Source organism: Helianthus annuus, chromosome 4 (assembly GCF_002127325.2).
Source record: "Helianthus annuus cultivar XRQ/B chromosome 4, HanXRQr2.0-SUNRISE, whole genome shotgun sequence".
Taxonomy (NCBI): Eukaryota; Viridiplantae; Streptophyta; class Magnoliopsida; order Asterales; family Asteraceae; genus Helianthus; species Helianthus annuus.
The window spans coordinates 196,268,719-196,293,185 of NC_035436.2; the positions used below are offsets into that span (position 1 = coordinate 196,268,719).

The window sequence follows — 24,467 nt, forward strand, 5'->3', positions numbered from 1 at the left end:
TTCGTGTCGGGTCTCGTTGTGCGTGTCCGGAGCTTTGATTATGGCTCGTTCTAGAGTGTTTTTAGAGAGTTGTTACAATAATTATATGTTAAATGACTAAAATGCCCTTAACATAACAGAAAAATTAATTACATTTGGTATTAATACCCAAAGGTGTTACAAAATTTAAACCATAGAACCTGAACCTGTAAAAAACATAGTTAGTACTCAAAGGTGTTACTTTCAATAAACCAGAAGGTCTATCTGTTGTAATTAACTCAAAATGCAATTTGACTTAAAATACTTATTGCAAACGTCTGCACTCCTAGACATCTCCACCACTCATCTAATAAGAAAAAAGTTTACCAGAATAGTATCTTTTATATTATTAGCATGTTATTCAAAGTTAAAGCAATCTTACTAGGAGGATTAGTCTTCACATAAGCCAAAGCAAGTGCCCGCAAAATAACCTAGGCTTCACCAGGTTACATTTTTGAAGGTATGATAATTATACGTATTATTGTTGATCGTTGGGATAGGATGTTGCGTAGGAGTCTTCATGTTGTTGCTTATCAGTTAAATCCAATATATTTAAGTATGATCAAGATGACAAGATAATGAGTTGAAAACGCGAGAGATGTCTTAGTTGTTTTTAGTTGGCGGCACCAGGTTACATTTTTCTTTTCTTTCTTTCGATCATTTCTCATGGGTGTTCGTAAGGATCTGTTCGTTAGTTATTCACGCCTTACTGAAGAAGAAGTTGAGGCATTTTGCCAAGAGTGGGGAATTGATTCGAAGTTCAATCTGGTTGCTCCGGGTTTGGATAAATCGATTGATCAAAGTCCTACTGGTTGATGTAACCTGGTGCGAAGAACGGTGACTGGTTTACCTTTGAAACATCTCAGGTTGATGTCTGCTTAATTTCCTCTATGGTTACAACCCTTGGTTCTTGGAAAGACCAGTTTTTTTGGGTTACTCTTTTTATCGAAAGAAATAGATTGTTAATTAGTCCCTCAAGGCCAATATTTTAGCCCCTTCACTTATAAACTCTCAAAACTCCTTGAAAAGTTGCCACTTTTAGCCCCTTCACTTATAAACTCTCTTGTATTATCATAATTAGTCCCTCAAGGCCAATATTTGGTACACCCGGAAGTATGACCGAACATCGTCAAGCTCTCGGTTCGTTAAAGGGTCACTCAGAGGCATAGTTTCAGCATGTTGACGCCTTTAGTCCCTCCCAGCCAATGATAGGCATAAATAGGAATAGGGACACGTGTTGGCACATTATTGGCCACGATTTTACGAGGTGTTACAACGGGCAGGCAAATATAATGTTATATGTTTAGTTATAAAAAAGTTATGTTTTAAATAGGAGAAATATCATAAAAAACCAACATACTTTCTCATAAAAAATCCCTACACAATTTTTTGCATATGAAAAACCATCATACTTTCTGTTTATTTCAAAAAAATCCCTCAACAATTTTTTGAACATTAAAATCTCTTCACATGTTAAATTTGAATAAATTTAAGACAAAAATAGTTTATACAATTTGGAACCATTAGAGGTGTCCATCGGTTCTTTTCAGTTTATTTTTCGATTATTTGGTTCCTTTTATTCGGCTTAATTTTTTTTTGGGTTAAACTAAAAATCGAATCAAACTAAACAAATTTAAGTACTTCAAAACTGAATCACAAATTGCATTCGAATTTGGTTTGGTTTTCAATTTCAACCGAATACAACGAATTCGTATAACTGGGTTTATTCAACTAAATATAAAGTATGCTTTACTTTGGTTACTCGGTTTATTGGGCTACATATAAACCGACTTCATTTTATTTGGTTCGGGTTTCATCATCTTTTATTCGATTTTCGTTTTTAACCTGTTTTCGGCTCTATTGCGATTACCTATGAATTTTCAAATATATCTTAGGTTAAAACATAACTTCATGTAGCAAGTTTAAAAAAATGTCATAATTTGTTCCCTGAAAGGACTTTAATGTTCAAAAAAAATGTGAATGGATTTTTGTGAGACAAAACAGAAAGTATGCTGGTTTTTTTACATGCAAAAAGTTGTTAAGAGACTTTTATGAGAAATATGATAAAATACATTGGTCTTTTATGGTATTTGCCATTTAAAATAACATATACGTTGCACGATTCAATAATCCTGTGTATTATACTAAAATAATAAAAACATGGTTTAATTTTTAACATATACAGTCGTCAACACATGCATTTAAAAAAAAATAAACATTGACGTGATAATTATAAAATGTGTTAATAAACATAATTTTGAATTTGGTGAAGCTTTTAAGTAAAAAAATATACGTTTATTGAAAAATTTAATAATTAGTTTCTTATTAAATTTCTTTGGTATTTATATAAAAATTATATTTCGTTAAAAAGATAAGTATCTATAATCTATAAATTTATGTATAATATATCTTTAGTTAAAAAGATAATAAAGATACTAACTATAATTAAGCAAGAAAAAAGGCAGGAAAACACAAAAAATGATGACTCTAATGCATGACACGTGTCATCCATTGGTATCTTTTATTATATAGTACTAGTAGTAAAACGCGTGTGCAAATACGGGTGGTTTTTAGAAAACCATGCATAACACATTTTATTAAACGATGAATGACTATACATTTTTTAAGGTTCGATTAAAAATGAATTATAAAGAAAGGGAACAAAATAAAGCAAAGATTAAATACAATCAAGCACTAATGCTTTATACACACGTGCGCGTTGCAGCATGCTAAACCAATAACATGTTGTTCTTACTTTTTAACATGTTACTTGTACCAATAAATACTGACATGATGAACATATGTACTGATAATAGACACAAAATGAGATAATTTTTCACTGTAGTGTAGTACATCCCATTTTAGTGTACAGATAAATAAGACTTAAAGGTAATTTATCACTAATCAATTCTCGTCAATTGGACTAATGTATATGTGTCGTGTTGATAGTATTCCATTCAAGCATTAAGTGAAATTATGTCTATGTGATTAGCATGGTCTGTTTTATACGAGTTACTTGACTTACATGTATTGAACTCGAACTTAATTATGTCATGTGTTCTTGTTTGTTGTTTCCTAGTTTATTTGCAATTTAATTTAGCGAAAGTCAGGGTCAGCTCAACCATTTTGGGAGCTCAAGGTAAAGCAAGAATATCTGGCCCAGGGCCGGCCCATGGGCCAGTAAACTCAAGCGAGGGCTTTAGGCCACCAATTTTATAGGACCTCCAGTCCAAATTTTTTTATATATAGCCTGTTTTCGATTTGGGCTTACAGCAAAGTGGGCTTAGTGGCATAGAGGATTAGTTGGCAGTTGGGCCGCAAGGTCTATAACTTAAAACAAGGCGCGTGGTTAATTGAGAACGTACAAGCAATGATTAGGGTAGTTTATTAGGAACGATTTCACGAACAGAAGAGAGAAGACAAGCCGCAAGCGACTGCCAATCAAACGATGAAATGGGTTTTGGAAACGAAGCGGCAAGGGAAATTTGGAATGATGGATGCTAGGTTTAGGCGTCGCAGATGGAAAGAAGAGAATTTGCAGCGCCGATTTTAGGTAACAAAGTTCTAACGTCTATTTTGTTATTGTTTTTATCTTTGAATCTTGAGGTATCAAAGTTCTAACGAACAATATACGCTATATATATGCAATAATCTGTGATTTTTTCTTCAACAGTGATAGTCAATTTTGCCAATTTGTTCTTAATTCTATGTTGTGTTCTGACATATATACAATCAAATTCGAAATCTAAAATTACATATGATTGTGAGGGTCGTTGGTTGTCGTTCTAGAGTCTCCCGATTTCAAAGGCAAAGGAGCAAAACTTGATTCTGGTTTCTAATTTGCGGTTCTAACTTCTAAGGTACTCGTACACTTCTTGCCCTAATCTTTTTCCTGTTGATTTTGATTACAGTTTAGCCTTTTGCAATTTGTGAATCTGTTTCCTGTTGATTTTGATTATTGTTTAGCCTTTTGCAATCTGTGAATTTGATTGTGTGAATTTAGTTGCAACTAGTGAATCTATAATGTCCAATAGATGTAGAAAGTATGAATCGGGTCATTCTAAGAGAATGAAAAAACAAAAATTAGAAGCTCAGATGGAATCATTAAAAGGATCTTTGTTAAAATATGTAACAACTGTGAATGATAATAATAGTGAACCGTTAAAAGTGGATGAACTTAGTAGCAATGAACCTTTAAATGTGGATGAACATAATAGCAATGAACCTTTAAATGTGGATGAAAATAATAGCGATGAACCTTTGAATGTGGATGAAAATAATAGTGATGAACCTTTAGATGTTAACTGTACAACCAGTTTTTTTTTCTTTCGCTTAAGGCCATCAAAATAGTTGAGCCGACCCTAATCTGGCCCTTTTCCACATGTCATCGTTATGAACCCATGGCTTCTTGTTTACTTTTTGTTTTTAACATGATTCGCAATTTCATTTTACTTTATTATCTAGATTATATTAAATTAAATATAGTTATGTAAATTAATAAACAATTAGGCTAATGACTTTTAAACAAATAGTTTACACTATTACTAATTAAAAAGATTTCACTTCTATTCTTTTCGCTGAATCCTCACATTTGATCAGACTAAATTCAGTAAAAGGCTAACAAAATCAGATTTTAATATTATTAAATCTATATATATTAATAAATGAGATGATTTGGGCTATGTGTCCTTGAATGGTGGAGCCATTTTGCTGATGTGGCATCCATTGGTTTAGTGAACCTTGATTTTGGGAGGAAAATTGTCTAATTCTCTATACACAAACGACATTTGACAATACACAAACCAAAAAGTTAATTTGGACGCGGGATCCGTTTCTGAATCGGGTCTGAAACTGGATTTGGGTCGCATATTAAACACGCTTCTTCTCTTAAACCTTGGAAACCCTAATTCATTCTTTCAGTTTCTCTCTCTCTGGCTTCACTCTACATCGTCTTCAAATTCAAACTTGGATCTATGACCGCCTTCTGCATTCTTCTGATCATCTTTGTTTCTACATCATTTACAACGAGCAGGTATGTGAACAACATCAATGTTTCAAAGAATCAATTTAGGGTTTTAACTAATTTCTCAATTGCAATCACGATTTCAAATCTCAAAGACCATCTGGAATCTAAAAAAGTCTTCATTTATTATTGATTTCATTATAGAACAGTTCGTTTTTAGGGTTTTAGGTTTTCTTTTTCACCTTTTGTTGTTGATTTGATTATAAAATAATCAGATCTAAAGATGTGAACAATGGAATTTATAATTCCCCTTTTGTTCTTTGCTTTTAGGTTTTGCGAATTGGTGTTGTTTAATGATGTGGCATACAGAATGTTATTAGTTTTATGTTTCTCTGAGTTGACTGATTTTTGAGAGCTTCTGGTTATCAATCAATCTGTTTCAATGCAATATGTAAGCGATATTAGGTTTACGAATTGGTGTTGTTAAATGATGTGGCGTACGGAATGTGTTTAATTTATTGTTTATGTGATGTGAGTGATTTTTGAAGAGTATGTGTGGTTGTTGGTGACAGATATGCGTTGGATGTTAACGTGGAGAGAGCGGAGGATGTGATCACGCATAAAAGAGTTTTGCAGGTGGCTGAAGATCCTGTTATTAGACTTGCATTTGATCCAAGTTAATTCAAGTATTTACTTAATGGCTTCTCAACTGTTTTCTTTTGATTTTGCAGACACCAGAAGCTCATTCAAAGATTTGGGAAACACTTAGGTAATTTTTTATACATCAACCAACTCTGCGACTGCCGTAAATATCATGCATTTTGCATATTTTTTAATCATTTTTATCTGTACAGCTTCGTTAATCATGCATTTTGCATATTTTTTTTATCATTTTTATCTGTACAACTTGGTTAATCTTAGTTTATTTGTGGTGGTATGCATAAAATTATCTCAATATGATATGATATTATATTTTTTAAACTAAATATTGATATGTACTGGTTTCTTTTTATTTTTACATTCCACATATTATGGCTCTTTTTTAAACATATAATTTGTTCTGGGAAACCCTTCATGTAAATAGGACCGATAGAGACTAGAATTGAAGTACCAAGTTGCATAAAGAAACATTAAGAACTGAATTAGATGTAAAAATCAAATCAAACTCATTATATTCGGAAAAAGATACGAGTTGTTAAGAGTGATTTTTTTTTGCAGCTTGACAGTATGAAGATATTGGGCACTTAGAATCAAGTGATGCTAACGATACTTAGTGTAGGTGTCGTGAAAGCAATGAGTAACCAATTGCTTAGGTGGTGGAATGCCTGTCCACGCTTTAGACTATAGATCACATACCATGTGATTCATCAGACAACTGTACCATATAGCATTTGCATTCAAGAGTTATTGGAGTTAGATGAACATGAGAGACGGCTCAAGTTCAACCCGACAATAAATTCGACGATATTTCATCAACCGACTGTTGATGATTTTTAACTACTGGCGATTTTTTGTAATTATGAGTATTGTCGTTTGATAATAGGTCTTTGACTTTGACTTTCCGTTTCAGTTGCAAGTTGGTGTGAATGCCAGTGAGCTTGAGGACCGAATCTTCCAACATTCAGCTGGGTTCAAAGTCTATCAACTTTTCTAAATAAAAATACCAGCTTATGTTCGTTTTTTGGGTAGGTTCTTTTGATCAATAAAGTTCGGGGCTGATAAAACCGAGAAAGAGAAGTTCCAACGAGAGGAATGGTTCGGTCACATGCTACGTTCAGAAACGATGCGATTATTATATTGAGTATTATATGCCTCCAGCTTCCTTTTGAACTGGCGTATGCACATTGGTACGAGATCATTGGATCCGATATGATAAAGTAAGCATGTGATTTTATGTAAAAAAAAACTTTAATGCTACTGGAAATCAATTTGGTTAAGATTTAAGATTTTATTTTAGGTTTGGGTTAACGGCAATTTACCTATTTGCCGTTCAATATTTCACACAAATTGGGGGGAAGGTGTTAGTGAAGTTAATAAAGCGTGAAAAAAACGAGAGCTCTGAATATAGGGCTAACAGTTTGATTTACAAGGTCAGAACCAAACTTCATATTCTTTTTAATTCTCTCTGATTAACTATATTAATATATAGTTAATACTATATTAATATATAGTTAATAGTTAATGTAGGTGATTACGTTAATGTAGGTGGTTGTATGCATCTCCACTCTTTCGACTATAGATCACATACCATGTGATTCATCAGCCAACTGTTCCACATAACATTTGCATTCAAGAGTTATTGGAGTTAGTTGAACATGAGAGACGGGTCAAGTTCAACCCGACAAGAGATTCAACGATGTTTCATCACCCGATTGTTGGTGATTTTTAACTACTCGCCATTTTTTGTAATTATGAGTATTGTCGTTTGATAATATGTCTTTGACTTTGACTTTCTGTTTCAGTTGCAAGCTGGTGTCAATGCCGGTGAGCTTGAGGACTGAATCTTTGAACATTCAGCTGGGTTCAAAAGTCTATCAACTTTCTAAATATAAATACCAGCTTATGTTCGTTGTTCATTTTTTGGGTAGGTTCTTTTGATCAATAAAGTTCGGGGCTGATAAACCAAGAAAGAGAAGTTCCAACGAGAGGAATGGTTCGGTCACATGCTACGATTCAGAAACGATGCGATTATTATATTCAATATTATATGCCTCCAGCTTCCTTTTGAACTGGCGTATGCACATTTGTACGAGATCATTGGATCCGATATCATAAGGTAAGCATGTGATTTTATGTTAAAAAAAACTTAATGCTACTGGAAATCTATTTGGTTAAGATTTAAGATTTTATTTAGGTTTGGGTTAACGGCAATTTGCCTATTTGCCATTCAATATTTCACACAAATTGGGGGGAAGGTGTCGGTGAAGTTAATAAAGCGTGAAAAAATGAGAGCTCTGAATATAGGGCTAATAGTTTGATTTACAAGGTCAGAACCAAACTTCATATTCTTTTTAATTCTCTCTGATTAACAATATTAATATATAGTTAATACTATGTTAACATATAGTTAATAGTTAATGTAGGTGATAACGTTAAGGTAGGTGGTTGTATGCATCTCCACGCTTTCGACTATAGATCACATACCATGTGATTCATCAGCCAACTGTTCCACATAACATTTGCATTCAAGAGTTATTGGAGTCAGTTGAACATGAGCGACGGATCAAGTTCAACCCGGCAAGAAATTCAACGATGTTGCATCACCCGACTGTTGGTGATTTTTAACTACTGGCCATTTTTTGTAATTATGAGTATTGTCGTTTGATAATAGGTCTTTGACTTTGACTTTCTATTTCAGTTGCAAGTTGGTGTGAATGTCGGTGAGCTTGAGGACTGAATCTTCCAACATTCAGCTGGGTTCAAAAGTTTATCAACTTTTCTAAATAAAAATACCAGCTTATGTTCGCTGTTCGTTTTTTGGGTAGGTTCTTTTGATCAATAAAGTTTGGGGCTGATAAAACCGAGAAAGAGAAGTTCCAACGAGAGGAATGGTTCGGTCACATGCTACAATTCAGAAACGATGCGATTATTACATTGAGTATTATATGCCTCCAACTTCCTTTTTAACTGGCGTATGCACATTTGTACGAGATCATTGGATCTGATATCATAAAGTAAGCATGTGATTTTATTTAAAAAAAATTAATGCTACTGGAAATCAATTCGGTAGGTCTCTTTGACTTTGGTTTTTATTTTGACCACCATAATGTTTGTTGTAGCTAATAATTGCTTACTTCTCTGTTTGTGAAGAAACAAGAGAAAACGGGAAAAGGGAATGGCAGCCAGAATATCTTATTTTCATTCTAGGGTTGAGAAGGAGTATTTTAAGCCTATATATTCCGCCAGTGTTGGTGATGAACTCGAAGATGGGCTCTTTGATGGTAACATATTTAAAGAAATTTTTTATAATTAAAAGAAAAGATTTGTATATGCTTTAACACTCATACCGATATTGAGCTCATACCTAGGCTGAGCTGCCTTAACACTCATCTTAACGCTAAATCTGAAAGTTATATAGTAAAAGTTGTTTTAATTAAGTTGTGTTGTAAATGTTATTTTTTTGCTGTACCTAATAATATGCGTTTGGGGTCGCAAATTATTGTTTTGGAAAGTGGTTTGTGTCAAAATGGCTAATTTTAGTGCTGGTCCAAACGCGTTGGATAAAGCCATTTCTCAGACGCCATTTTATCCATTTTCTTGACTTGCAATAACTAATTCGCATTAGTATCACTGTTATTATTATTATTATTATCCAACATTTTTAATAAACTGTTTTGACGCAATTTATGCATGCCTTTAACCAGTTTTCTTTTTTTGGTTAAATATTATAACTCCACCCATTTGACCCGTTAGTGATTAAACATAACATGTTTTTTTAGTTGGTCAAATTGGGTAGATTTGAAATTATAAAAGGAAAATATGCATCATACCACGATTTTCTAATTATATGCAATACATTTTTCATTCGTTTACTTTTTATTCGTTAATAGCTGAATGACTAATCATGAATGTGTTTTTTTATCTTCTTCGTTTTTGTGAATAGTCATGAATGGATTCAACCCGTGTAACTCAAGTTTCTAACTTGATCTCCTCTTTGGCATCATAGTAGTTGGTACTAATACTCGCATTGTAATAAACATAACATATTTTAGTTTTTTATTATTATTTTTATAATTTTTATAAAGTGTTATGCTCATTGGTATATATATGTGTATATTTAGGTGGGAGAATGGGCTGGTACTAAAGATGGAGCTACTATTATGCACAACATGGTTGTTGAAGGGTAAGTAGTCATGAACACCCTTAAGTTGGATTAGTAGCTAAAATGGTAATGATGATTGTTAATCTATATGGCAGGCCATCAAGCGCTGGTTCCATGAACATAGTGCGCACACTGGTCCAGCAGTTGCAATAGGGAATTACACAACGATATGGGTGTACCTACTGGCGCCCACACTTGGAGTCCTGGCTGGAGCAGGTGTCTACACATTGGTCAAACCTTCAAACAGGTGAGCAACCACGTTAAGCTTGAAGCTTCAGTTGTAAATGCTTTGATCTTCCGTTTTGAGTGTGGTTTGATGCCAATAAAACAGGAAGTGATGTTGTGTCCCTCCACATCTGGTGTGGAATATAAGTTACCTGTGATTTGTTTTTTTATGGTTTGGCTTTTGTGTTGATTGTTTCAATAAAGAAAAACATGTGTATTTAGTTACATAATACTATTAATAATACCTAAATGGTTAATAAGCAAAGATTTTTCTTTAAAATCTTATCTTTTTGTATTTAGTTACTGTTACTAATATGATTTGTATATTTATATGAAGACATTAAGATAATATTTATGCTTATAGACAGTGTTCTTGGAGTTGAGTTTGCGGTTTCATGAACATTATCACCACTAAGGTGTGGCCATACAACCACTATGAAGAACGGTTCAGCCTAATTGGCTAAGGTTAGTACTAATGTGCATTGAAACACCACTATACGTTGACTTCACTCAATTTGAACAAATTTGGCTTTGACCTTTTCTGAGCCTCAACAGAGATGCTGAGATTACGGATCGTGGTACCGACGTAATGGATGGTGGTTTGGAGGGTTGATAATGTTGATTGGCGGCCATTGCTAAGATGACGGATAATGATATTGACATAATGGATTGCGATTTAGAAGGCGGTCAACGTTGATTGACGATTCATCTTTTTTGATGTAAATAAAATTCACACATTTTTTGATTTTTTTCAAACGTTATTTGTCTTTTAAATTATATATATAGTTGTGTTTAACAAATTTTAAATATCTAAATCCGTGAGTATTCATTGGTGATAACTTATCTATTATAAAGAAAAATAAATACGACGTTGTTTGTTCGGCCTATTTGATTCTAATACTCTAAGTTGGCTTTAACTATGCCTATGACTACTAACTGTATAGTATATCCTAAATTCAACAGTTCCTTTTCATAGTAGACGTACCATTATTTAATAGTTCGTTACTCAATGCCCATTATGATGTTGCCTTTTTATGACAATACAATGGTTTTACTTACTCAATGTCCATTATGGTGTTGCCTTTTTATGAACTAATCTTTTGTATTTTGTTCACGAATCAAAATCAAGACCAATCAAAGAAACCAAAATTCCAAACTCTATAAAATAAGTTATAGAAAAAATAAGGTAAACAGGTGCCGCATTTTGTAAACATAGCTTTTGTAAACATAGCTAATGATATATTTACTTTGTGACATATCGTATATTTGTGTAATTGTAATGTCGCTTTTTTATTTAGTTTATTTATACATTCATATATATTTACTTTATATGGAATAATGTTGTGTTATCATTGATAAAAGATATAGTATAAACACCTTAAAAGTACCTAACTTAATCCTTTAAAACACTATTTTCTTAAATTTTATTGGCAAAATAAACAAAATGTAATATGATAATAATTAATATATGTTACTTTAATTAATATATCTTGATCATTATGCATTGTACATTATTAAAAAGGGATATTAGATTTAAATAACCCTAACTTTCACCAACTGACCGATAGTACTCCCAACTTTCGATTTGTATCACACCACTACCAACTTTCAACATATTGGCCGAAAGCACTTCCGAACTAACTAAACCCTAACCCAGTTAGTTTTTTGTTGATGTGGAAGTTGTGTGGTGACATGACATTGAAAATAGTTGCACCAAACTTTAGTGAAAATTTAAAACAATATAATAGTCTTGAAATAATTATATGTTTAAGCATAAAACTGACATGGTGGTTTATAGATTTTCATTGATATCTTTATATAAATAGGTGGTTTATAGATTTTCAATGTGTTTTTAAGTGGGAGAGTTGAAGTTACATGGTAATAGGTAGTATGCTAATTGAGAGACCAGACTTCATTGGTAATAGGTAATATTTAGTTTTACCAATTTGACATGTTATATATCGACTCATTTATTTATAAAGGGTCAAACTTTTCACATGTGATGGAAGATGCAAAATTAAAAAAAAAAATGGTAGCATGGAGGTCACTTGAGATATTATATAAACATTTGTGATTAATAAAATTTAAATATCCAACCCGTGAGTATTCACGGGCGATAACCTAGTCTATTATATATCTATTATCTATTATCTATTATATATAATAAACAAAAGAATTTGGGCTGATGTGGCATTAGATTAGAGCCTCTAGAATTGGGTTTTGGCGGGAAAATGGACATGTAGCTGAAAAATCACGCGGATCCTTTCTTTGCGGTGATCCGACCCATTGAATTCGGATCATATAAAATAAGATAATTTATCAAATGCAGTTAGGGTTTTTTTTACCTGCTACTCTTCCATTGCTCTCTGCCGCTCCTTCATTTGTGAGTGAATCCGATCGTCATCTTCATCATAAAGGTTAGATTTCGAAAATTAATCAACTATCATCCTTCATTTCCTTAGGTTTTCTGACTATTATTTTCTTTGTTTTGTATATCTCATACTTTTTTATGGATTATCATCTGTGTTGTTATCGATTCCATCTAGATAGGTACGTTATTCATTTGTTTTTCTGATTTGAGTTTTCTTTCAATAGGAGTTGAATTGTTGTTTACGGTTCATCAATTTGTTTTTCTTTTTTATGATTTCGTTGATTGTTGAAATCGATAAAGATTCACTCTGTTCTTGGTTCGATCTAAATAGGTATGCTATACGGTTCCTTTGTTAGTGTTATTTCTTTCAATCGGCGTCTCAATCTCCTTTTAGGTTTGTATTTATTTCTTTCACTTTTGTTTTAGGGTTTCATTGATTGACATGAGGATCTTGGTTTGCATATTTGTTATTATTTGTTTTACCTATTATTTTTCTCGATGATGTAGGTGGAAGAAAATGATGAAATCAATGGTCGTTCAAGATGGGATTGTTTTCAAGATTTAAGGTGATTCTATGGTTTATTCTTGCTTTTGTTTATTGTTTTTGCATAAAAAGATTACACCTTTATTTGGGGATTTGATCTTTATTCTTGATATTTTCTTGAAAACCGTTGTTTGTTTAAAATCTACTGAGGAGAAGAAAAAAAAAGAGAGTGAGGGTGATATTGGGGGTTCTATAATTTTAATTTGGGATTGTGGGTTTGGTTGGGATTGTGTGATTTTGTTGCGAGATTATTGTAGCCAAGTTATTTGATGAAATGACTCTGTGAAGGAAGGCATGTTAATGAGTTTGGTTGTGTTGGTTTTAGTGTAAAATCATGGGGAACTTGCTCTGTTTGGTTTAAGTAGATCAATCTACTATTGCTATAAAGGAAAATTTTGGGAAGTTTGATGATGTTCTTGAGCCGGGCTGTCATTGCGTGCCATGTAACGACTATGGTGGCTGCCGGTGATAATCCCCCTCGCTATCGTTGATGTTGTAGCGGACGAGATGAAGCTTCTTGAGTATGTCGTGCAGGAACTTCCCGTCTTCAGCAACAAGTCAAAAAATTACACCGGAGGAAGATGAGCTCTTGAAACGGAACACCGGTTGCATTTACTTCCTTTCCTTCCCCTTAACCTGCAAAGGTACTTTTTTTACTTAATTTCAAACTATTGTTATTTAAACTGGGTCTTTTTTTTGTACCATGTGTTGTTGCGTGAGATCGTGAATGCCTCTGATTGAAAACTAGGTTTATTAATTTGAGGATCTTGGTTTGAATTTTGTTTTATTCTGATTTTTTTTGCTTTAGATTTTGATTTAAGTCTCAAAAATATTCTGGCATGCTTTTAACTAAATTTGTGTATTTATCAATAGCAATGTGTTCGTCGAACCATCATGACTGATTTTAGAAGATATAGCATAAATCGTCGCTGGGGGCGATCCAACACAATAGAGGTCCGTATTATAAGAAAGAGGGTACCAAAATAGTGACCTCTACTACTTCATGATGGACAAATATGTATGGACAAATATCGAGCCGGGGGTCTCACCGGAAGCAGTCTCTCTATTCCTACGGGGTAGAGGTAAGGCTGTCTATATCTTACCCTCCTCATACCCTGCCTTAGCTTTGCTATTGGTGGGATTTACTGAGTATGATGATGATGATGACATATGTTGACTTGCCTCTTTGTACCGACAACAAACGCACCGATGAGAGGTTAGGTGTCCTAGCTTATATTGTAAACATTACTGAATGCATACTCAATATAGATGGCAAAGAGCGAGGTATTAAAACCAAATTTTAAGATCAGTTTTATATTATAATTTTTTCCTTATTGTTTTCATTTAGGATCTTAAATATCTGGCTGATATATTAACGTCTTTACGCTTGATAAAACAATCCAATCATCTAATCCTTCATTTATCAAATAAGGAGAATCTGAAGTCAAAGTATGCTGATGGTAAATTGGAACAGTGGTTTCGGAAATTTTTTGCTGGTAAATTTTGCTCAATCTTTTATCTTTCTTACACTTTAACATCTTGCCTGTTAGCTGATGCTTTTTGATTCTAGAAGCAGCTGTTGCGCGATGCTTGATGCACGCACATTATGTATGTGAGGCGTTCGTTAGTAAAAAATACTAAAGAATTATTTATAGATAATATTTTAACGTGTTGGCTTTTAAATACTAAAATTTTTGGGTGGGGAACCCTCATCATTTGTGTATTAGTCGCGATGTGAATTGCTAAGAAGTATAAAAATCAAAATCAACCCGCTTTTGGAAGTAACGGGAGCGGTGTCGCATTATCTACCATTACAGTCGTAGAAGTGCTTTTGTGGTGTCCAACTATATTCTTGAATACGTATATGGGCAATATCTATTACAGGACCATTACATTTGTTGGTAGCTTATCGATGTTTCTTGCCCTTAAATGCATTTAAAAAAATGAAACTGATACCATAAGTCTGTTTTGAAATGCCCTTAAATGCTTGCTACGTATATCAGGCGAAGCTTGACCCGAATGACGCCGGGGGGGGGGGGGGGGGTCGAAAACGTATATACCCAAAAATTTTTATAGAACCGGGGGGTCGAAAACATATATACCCAAAAATCTCTATACGAAAACTACATATACAATACTACTGAGCGAAAAGTTCGGGGGGTCGGGCGACCCCCGGCCCCTTCTATACTTTGTCCCTACGTATATGGGTGAACACATTTGACATGACCCGAACCCATTCTGACCCATTTGACTCTGTTTTGAAATGCAAATTTATTCTTTAAGTTTTTTTTTTTATACATTAATTTTTATTTATATATAAACAACTGGCCGAGTTACATCAATATCGCAGGTAAGCGAGCAACAAGCTGCGCCGCTACCCCCTTCTGAATAGCAAACCCTAGCCTATTAAAGACAAACCCTAGCAACAAGCTGCGCCGCTACTTCTGGTTATTAATCATCGAACTTTAAACCGGTTATGTTGATTCATAAAAGATTAAAGTTACCGGGAAAAAGATCCCAGTAAGAGTGTGATATGTCCCCAAAGGTATAACTAGTGGCGAAGCTTGAAAAAAAAGTTCGGGAGTCGGAAGGTAACAGACCTAAATTTTTTTTTCTATCGCATAGTTTTGAGGTGTATGCTCGGATCGGACGTCGGTGATTCGATTCGGGTCGGGTCAAACATTAATATCAAATAAAAAACGTTCTCAAACATTAAAACGTAAACATTGTTTAACAAACAAATGAACAAAGACACCAAAACATTAACAAGGAGAGGGGAAGATGGGTGCCTGGTTCTCCTAAATTTCAAACTCTAATAGTTACGAAAATATTAAACAAGTTTAGGGGCAAAAATTCGGATCAATTTCACCTCTAATTCAACCTAAATCACATAAATTGAAACCCTAAATTAAACCTAAAGATAAAAAACACATACTTTGAAGATTGAAGAAGTCGAACAAGACCACAAGCAGCGCAGCCCTTCTGTTCTTCTGTTCCTCATCTCCTCGAAGTCGAACAACACCACCAGCCGTCCAGCCCCTTCTGTTCTTCTGTTCTCAGCTAAATGGCGCTGGTTTTTTTGTTTTTTTATTGTTCGTAATCCCTCAAATCCACCGATTTGGGGTTTTTTTATACAATGTTAGGTTGTGCTTTTAATTCGGGCTACAATCTGATTTGGACTCAATAGATCTGATATTTGGGTTTTTTTATTAAATATTTTATTTGGGCTATATAAATATTTTTTTTATAAAACCAGGGGGTCGAAAACGTATATACCTAATTTTTTTTTAAACCGGGTGGTCGGAAACGTATATACCTAAAAATTTCTATTCGGAAAGTACATACGTAACACTACTGCGCGAAAAGTTCCGGGGGTCAGACGCCCCTCCCCGCCCCTTCAATCCTGCGCCCCTGGGTATAACCCGGTTATTTAGTAGTTTACTGACTTACTCTATGACTAAAAAGTTGGGAGTTCAAATCCTAATAGTTAACAATGACATATCCTATTTCGTGGATTTTAAACTTAAGTAAAAGAAAATTTTTATAATCGAGGTTCAAGTAACGATAAATTTTTTAAAAAATATATATGACCTGCATGGGTTTTTCACCAAACCAGAGGGACGAAAATGACAGTCAACTCGTATTTTTATTTTATGGTTTTTCTGTCTCTAGTGGTTTGCTCACAATTCGGTTATTGGGCCATGCTCCGTGATGGGGTTTTTTCGGTTCATTTTTCAGATTTTCATAGGGTATGAAAGCGATATATAATTGGGGGGGGGGGGGGGCAGGGTAGGTGTGGAACTAGAAATGACATACCTAGTTTTTTTTTTTAAATACCCAGCAGGTTGTTTGTACTGTACTCGGTTTTTTTGTGCATCTCTTAGTATTAGTATTTAGTAGTGTCCAATCCCATTCCCATAACAAGATACTACGCAAATCAAGCCCACCCGTGATCCGCTGACAGATTGATTAATTCGGGCTCAGATGTATTGGGCTCCACGTTTGGTAATGGGACATAATCACATATCAGTATATCACAGGACTCATACCAAATAATCGGCCCATTAGAAGTGAAAATAGATTTTCAAGCATTTTGTTGACATTAGTAGCGGGTTCTCTTTTTGAGAATACTTTGTATACGTCAAAGTAGGCTTATAAACTTTGGTGTACTCCAAAGTTCAAACCCAACTCCAGTTTTGAACAGGCCCAATTTGTTAAAGGTGCCCAATACATGGGAAATTGATCGTATAATAAACGGCCGTGTCGGGTTGATCATCGATCCACCAACCCGTTTACGACCTTGTTTAACCATAACTTGACACAATCACAACTTAATTACTACCCGTCAACTAGTTTGACATATTTAAATAAATAGGTTAAATAGATCGTATACGAGGTTATACAATTTTTAAGTAGTGACACCAAGTATACAACTTTTAAGTAGTGACACCAAGTTACATGACTATACATATTTACATGTCAAAACATATAGTAAAAAATTTAAATCTGTAATATCAGTCGTGTCTGTAGCAGCTCAGCATAACCGTACCATGATATTGTCCGCTATGGCCAGGACGAACCACCATCGCCTCACGAATTTAAAACGCGTCATGATAGTAAATATATCAAGCCCCTTATAAGGAAGCATCCGTTCCCCTTCACAACCAATGTTGGATGTTACAATGTCTATTTTATGAGATAGATCTTTTAAAAGAAAAATGTTTAATCTTTTGATAACTATTTTAGAACTATAAATAAGTTAGAAAATTTGTTTTGTATGCACCTTTTTTTGCATTATAAAACGAAACAAGACACAAACATACCCACAAAAGTGTCTAACATGGAAAATGTGCAAAGTGTCGTGGGTGATACGACGGAGAAGGTGAAAATCAAGATTGTTGGGGTTTAACATGACAAACAAATGGGGATCCCTACCCTCGGGAACTTGTCTTGTCCAGCCGTCGATCTCCAACCGCCATCTTCCTTATTATACAATTCTTCAAAGTATTTATATTATATTAATGTCGTTACCCTTTTTGTTATATGGATTAGATATTTTTCTATATAATTTTATGTTTGATTTTATTACATGTCTTAAGCTTTAATTTATGTTTAGATAAACATTGTAAGCATATGAATCATCCTTTCTTATTTGTTAAACTATGAGCATTCAAGTCCCTTTCATTACTTAACCATTCAGATGCTGTCAAACAGTCCCTTAATCTGTATGTTTGAGAAAACAATGTTCACTCTCTATAATTTTTTTAATATATTTTTGAAAGTAGTTGTAAAGGAGGAGACGAAAAAGATAATGATAAAAGTATATAAAATATATTATTTAATTGAAAGTATAAAGAAAATATAGTTGTTTTTAATGTATTATACGGTTGATAATAGTGGAAGGGATGTGAATGCTCTAAGTTCAATATAAGCACATACTAGTTTATGATAACCCGTGAGTCGTAACTCGTGGTAATAAATTTGGTAAAACATTGATTGTTTAAATATTATCAGAGCTGAGTTCGAGTTAAAAGTCACTGCTACACAATTCGGTATCAGTAACGACCATTTGCGACGAATAAATATGTCGATAATATTGTAATTAAATTTGCAACGACATTGCCCTCCACTAATTTCGTGAAGTATTTGCGATGAAAAACGACAAGCCAAAAATTCTCGAATGGAGACTCAAATTCAATCCCCACTAGTGGTTGAGAGGCTTGGTTCTCCAATGGAGACTCAAATTCAATCCTCACTTGTGTGACTTTGATGGGTTATGCAATGATAGATATAGCCTAGCTTCCATGCAGAGGTGTCAGACTCTATCTTGAGCCTACTCGGGTTTTCGTCTCATCGTTCGTTACAGCGCTAAACATTGTGACTTATAATGTATTATAATAATAGTAACAGTATAAACATAACATACATAAATACGGGTATATACACACACACATCTAGCAGAAGTATGATGTGTAGGTGACAAATTTGGAGGTAACAACATTGTATCATGTGCGGTTTGGACCGTTTACGACGGTTAGGTTTTAGACAAATCCTTCTTTTTATCGTGAAAATGTGGTTTCCAAGAGTAGCATAGAAGAGCAGCTCATGCTCTCTTGTCTCCCCAATTATTAAAACTAAAAGTGACCACACCGAAGTCTTAATTCTTCTTTTTTTTTTTTATATAGATAGAAGAAGCTAACATATACATCATTAGAAAATATCATCTCACTTCGAGTCATTTTTATTTTGTTACATAGGATGATAGGAAGATATATCCTTGTAACGGCTTTTTGTATATGTGATATTAAATATCGGAAAGTTAAATAAGTTTAGGTTTTTTAAAGATCAAGGACATGAATATATACAAGCAAGTAGCTAGCAACTAATAAGGAGAATTACAATCTCTATATATTAATTTCGTATGAGCAATGGCTACAATTACAAAACCATTAATTGCGTGTAATCTCAACTTTTCTCTAACTTTATAGATCGTGTGTTTGGGATCTTGCTTACCCTTTTTAACGAAAATTTTGGGGGCAAAATGTCAATTACTAATTCTAAGCTAACGCCAATGATTTCTAGATCAAGTGGTGGAGGCCTTGCATTTCTCTTGAGAGATGCAGGTTCGACTCCCACTTGGTGTGGAGTGAGGCATTGGTGGGCAATGATAGGAGACCCAGGGAAACCTAGGTTGGATCCTTGAGCCAAACGGGTTTTACCGGTAATTTCACCGTCATGCCTACGGGCGGGTGGGTTACCGGGTTTTCCCCGGAATTGGTGGTGGACTCGGATTACTCTCGGAGTACTCCGTTTGTCTAGTGGGTGTCCTGAGAGTGCTCGGGATTGAGTTTGTTGGCCGTTCAAAAGAAAACTAATTCTAAGCTAACTCAATCTCAATTGATTAAACAACTAATAGACTAATCAAACTAATCTATTTAGGTCAGTAATCTAAATTTGTCGTTAAAAAAAGTAATTTCAAAATAATTCACTACGTAATTATGTTTACAAGTTAAAGTAACTCCGTAATTTATTGAGTTTGAAACGAAAACTTAAACTATATAAAGTTGATGAATCATGAAATGTTGTATTTTTTTAGGGTTATTGGATTTTATCACTTTCAACTATTGGGTATTAGACGCTGTCACTCCCAACTATTACTTTGACTTCCACCACTCTCAACTTAACACTTTGTGTGTTGTGTCACTCTACGGGTGCATATTTCTTAGTGTTTAACTTGTGTTATTGGTAATATTAGGCTAACACTTTGTGAATTACAAATGACTGTAGTTGAATCTGCTCCTAAAAGACAAAATGAGAGCCAAAAACCACTCAAGCGGAGCGACACAACACACAAAGTGTTAAGTTGAGAGTGCTGGGAGTCATTGTGATAGTTGGTGTAGGAACCGACCGCATAAATAAAGAAAATAAACAAATTTTTTATTCCTGATTACAATACAAAGAAAGCTGGAAGCAAAAATACTAGTACAATTACAACTGAAATAAAGAAAAATACAAGGAAAAAAGATGAAGCAGAGAGGCTGAGGCACGTGTTCAACACGCTTCCCTTAAAACAAATTTCGAGTCTCCCAGGAGTACTCGTTTTGTTTCCCACGGTACAACAGCCGAAGCAGCGTACTGCCGGAGATAGCCTACAACCCGAAGGTTACATTGAAATGAGCAAGAAGAAGATTAGTAGAGGGAAGAAAATTGGTTGCATGTGCTGTTGTGTTGCTGATATCTTTCTGCAGTGGGTATGGAGCTGTATTTATACAACTCCTAAGTCGAAACAGTCAAAAGGGAATTAAAGAGAGGTTTAAATTGCATTAAACGTCTTCAATGCAATTTAATACGTCATTTAATTCTCAGTCAAAGACCGTTAACTCGTCAGTTTCGAAGCTGAACTGTAACTGCACAATCATTCAATGCTGGAAGCTTCTGCACGCGCAAGACACACTAGTGCGCGTAGGTCTGCACGCTCATGCGCGATGCGTCCTCTTGGCTCACTGCCATGTGCGCGTGCGCCACACTGACTTAGAACCATGCGCGCGTGCTCCACGTCACCTGTGAGCCTCTACAAGCACGCCACACAGTCGCGCCGTATTGGCTCACTCTGGGGCGCCGCCCACGCACAACAGGATCCCTGCACCATGCGCAACCGCGCGCCTTCGTGCCACTTGTACTCGCGCGCGGACTGACACGTCACGCGCTTCGAACCCGCACGCGAAGTGCAAAGTGGGCCATCAAAGCGCCATATTGCGCCTCATCGCCCACGCCACGCGCGCGCGAGCGCGTGCGTGTTAGGGTGCTCCGTACCCTTCGCGAGGACACTAGTGTGTGCTTCCATGAAACAATAAGGATGGAAAGTTCCCACTTAAATACCCATTTAAGTTCCATCTCTCCTCCGTTGTGGGACAAGGTGCTACTTTCTTTTTTGTTTCAGCATTCAATGTTTCAAACACCCAACTTTGAGAATCGATATCTCATTCATCTTAGCTCCATTTTGGACGTGGTTTAGTTCGTTGCGAAGCTCTTGCAACATAGAACACAAACCCACAAATAAATATATAAAACCCGCTCATTTTATTATATTTATTTCTAGTCCAAAATAGGAAAAAATCATTTTCCTATATTTGTGAAAAATGCTATTTTCACCTATTTTTCCAACAGTTGGGAGTGACAGTAGCCAATACCCAATAGTCGAGAGTGATAAAATACAGTAACCCTTTTTTTATTCTATTTCGCGAGGATAAACATAAATAGTTCACTCATTTTCACATAAGTCTCCTACTTTGGTGTCTAAGGGTGTCCGGGGCGTTTTGCGGGGAGGGGTGCGGTGAGCCAACTCCCCGAGCGGAACACCGCCGCCGACCCCTCGGGGAGGCTAAGCGGGGAGTGGGGAGCGGTGGGTGTTCACCGATGAGAGATGCTATTTTTTTGAGTTTTTCTTTTTTTTTTTTTTTTTTTTTTTGTTTTTTCCTTGTGAGAGATGTAAGAGGATGAAGAACAAAGTGCAGGTAATGAAGAAGAAGAAGGGGAGGAGGAAGAAAGAAGAAGAAGAAGAGATGTATATTTTAGAGTTTTTGTTTTTTTTTTTTTTTTGTTTTTTCCTTGTGATTTTTTTTATTACTTTTAAAAATACCCCTCAAACTTGTTTTTAATTAAATGAAATGTTCTATTTTTTATTTTTATTTAGTTTTAATTTATTTAAATTATGTTTTACTTTTATAAAAATATTTATATAAAAAAAAATAAAACCAAGTCCCCTAAGAGAGGAGTGCCGCCATCAAATTGAGGGTGTGGAGGGAGTTAAGAGGGGAGTTGACGTGGCGCGTGCTGATTGGGTGTGTGTAAGAGAGGTCACTCCCCACTTAGAGGAGTGCCCCTCTCACCCTAAATAAACAATTTAACTGTTAAAAACTCGATAAATTTAACTGCTTTGCATGAAAATTAAATAATACTTGTTTTAAGAGAAGGTGAAATATCAGACGGACGACGTAGTGGAAAAAGAAGTAATGTGCACATGACGTCTAGAAATGCTAAAAATGGAGAAAATCAAATAATCATCATGATTATTCAGAAACAATCGAACAATAAATGAGCAAGTACGTGTGACAGTAGATTATATATGTACGTAACTGGCCTTTCATATGTCCTTAAACGCTACACAAAACACCAGTTCATATCTGTTCAAAAAGACCTCAATATACTGCACTTCAAGTTCAAACCATGTTGCACATGCTATTGGATGATGAAGCACTGATGAACTGATCCAGCAATAGTAGCATCACTTTCTACATTGATATTTAACATTCAAATTAATTTGTGTACCAAATCATGTTATTTGTATACATTTATAATACTTATTATAAAAAGTAGTGTAAAAATTAAACAAGTTATAGTTTTTAAATTGAAACATTACATTTTTTTTCTTTAATCACCCAATTATTACTTTTAAGATTAATGTAAAAAATTAAAAATAAATACAGTGTGGAAGTGATTAATGCACATAGTACACAAGTCATCAATGCACTATGTAAAAATATAAAAGAAAAATATTACGTTGGACCCTATCTTCACCGCCGTTGAGAGATCGTCGATAAGGCCTGGCCTCTAGTGCGAGAGGCCATCCTTTCGTGCGAAAGGAAAATATAATTTTTAACATTTTTTTTTTCAAACAATTTTTTATTTTTTATTTTCTCAGTTTCAAATATCCACTCGAATAACCAAATTCAAGTTAATGACCTTGTTTATCCGATTTGTCGACCAAGTCCAAGTTAATGATCTTGGTTGACCTGATTGAGAACCAACTGACGTTTTTCATTGAATTTTTTAAACATTTTCAAGTTTCTATTTAATGAACTTGTCAAATTTCAGTTCACAAATTTTCACATTTCAACAAATTAGCTCCCACCCTTACACGCATTTTAGTCTAACACAACCCTTGCTCGGATTGTTCTACGTAGGCCAAATGCACCGTCTCTGACGGTGAATTAGGGATTGTGTTAGTAACATGTAACATGCATGTTAACAACTATCTTCTATTTAATTGTCAATTGTCAAGAGAAAGAAAACATATCGTCGGTATGTTATACTCTTTATCTATTTTGTACATACATTTACATGTTCATATCTTTTCATAAATATTTAAATTGATGTCCAAGTGCTAAACACCATGTAAACAATCTTCGTTTAATGGGATATCTCAATATATGTGATAGTGTGACACTTTGTTCAAAAAATCATAATGGTTCACGAATTGCAATACATTCACATGAGTGTGTGTGGATTTGTGTATACATCGCACACACAACCGTAAAAAGGGTAGTTACTTTATGGTGCAAGGTTAGACTTGTTTATAAAAATGGGTATTGGTTTTCAAGGAAATAAATGGCTAAATTCAAGGAGCCATAAACCCATGTGTTGCCACAAGCATATATAAGGACAAGCAAATATATACAGATACACTTCCTCGTTTAAAAATAAAACATATCGACAAGCTCTTACATTCTTGCATGCCACCTTCTCTCTCCATACTTTGTTTGCATTATGGGTTAACTCATTTAATACTCTTGACTCTTGTAGTCTTGTTTTGACCTAGATATATAGTTGATAAAATAGTTAGTTATTTTGTTAGAATAAATGTGGTGTTTCATATGGGGGTTAATGGCTAACTCATACATGTACTGATCATACTTCTAAATCTACAATTTTATCTAACATAGAACTAAAACCCTTTAACTAGAAGAAACAAATCCTAGTTATAGTGTGCGAAGAGTTCTTAATATACAAATGTAAAAGAAATCACGTTTCAGATTTCTTTTCTAATAACAACTTGCAAACGTCTTAACAAATGCACCTAATCAGAATAGAAATACAACGTTAGACCAAAGTCCTACTAATCACATTTTACATATGTTTTATTTCTCTCCCACCTTTTATATTGACATAGTCTCCAAAATAAAATCATTTAGTTTGTGTATAGGGTGACTTGTTAGGTTCAAGGTTACAATAGGCTTCTTTTTTA

General features: G+C 34.6%; 2 long non-coding RNA genes across 20 annotated transcripts; both read left to right on the top strand.

Annotated features, from left to right (window-relative positions):
* Positions 1-4,903: 4,903 nt before the first annotated feature.
* On the top strand, positions 4,904-10,913 carry LOC110937780. Of its 16 annotated transcripts, XR_004890780.1 has the most exons (18): positions 4,914-5,050; positions 5,312-5,432; positions 5,554-5,617; positions 5,713-5,750; positions 6,200-6,858; positions 6,939-7,071; positions 7,187-7,359; positions 7,444-7,465; positions 7,570-7,757; positions 7,836-7,967; positions 8,056-8,255; positions 8,340-8,707; positions 8,792-8,922; positions 9,585-9,653; positions 9,763-9,824; positions 9,899-10,050; positions 10,393-10,493; positions 10,584-10,913. It is a non-coding gene; the product is annotated as an uncharacterized LOC110937780 (long non-coding RNA). The 16 variants fall into 16 exon arrangements; XR_004890778.1 differs by lacking the exon at positions 5,312-5,432 and having other exon boundaries at positions 4,904-5,050; positions 7,160-7,359; XR_004890782.1 differs by lacking the exon at positions 5,312-5,432 and having other exon boundaries at positions 4,904-5,050; positions 7,169-7,359.
* A 1,421-nt stretch (positions 10,914-12,334) lies between these two features.
* LOC110937781 lies at positions 12,335-14,921 on the top strand. 4 transcript variants are annotated; one of them, XR_004890787.1, is made up of 5 exons: positions 12,335-12,445; positions 12,731-12,793; positions 12,907-12,965; positions 13,269-14,227; positions 14,376-14,921. It is a non-coding gene; the product is annotated as an uncharacterized LOC110937781 (long non-coding RNA). The 4 variants fall into 4 exon arrangements; XR_004890788.1 differs by having other exon boundaries at positions 13,269-14,159; positions 14,292-14,921; XR_002591040.2 differs by having other exon boundaries at positions 13,269-13,587; positions 13,817-14,921.
* The last annotated feature ends 9,546 nt before the right edge of the window (positions 14,922-24,467 follow it).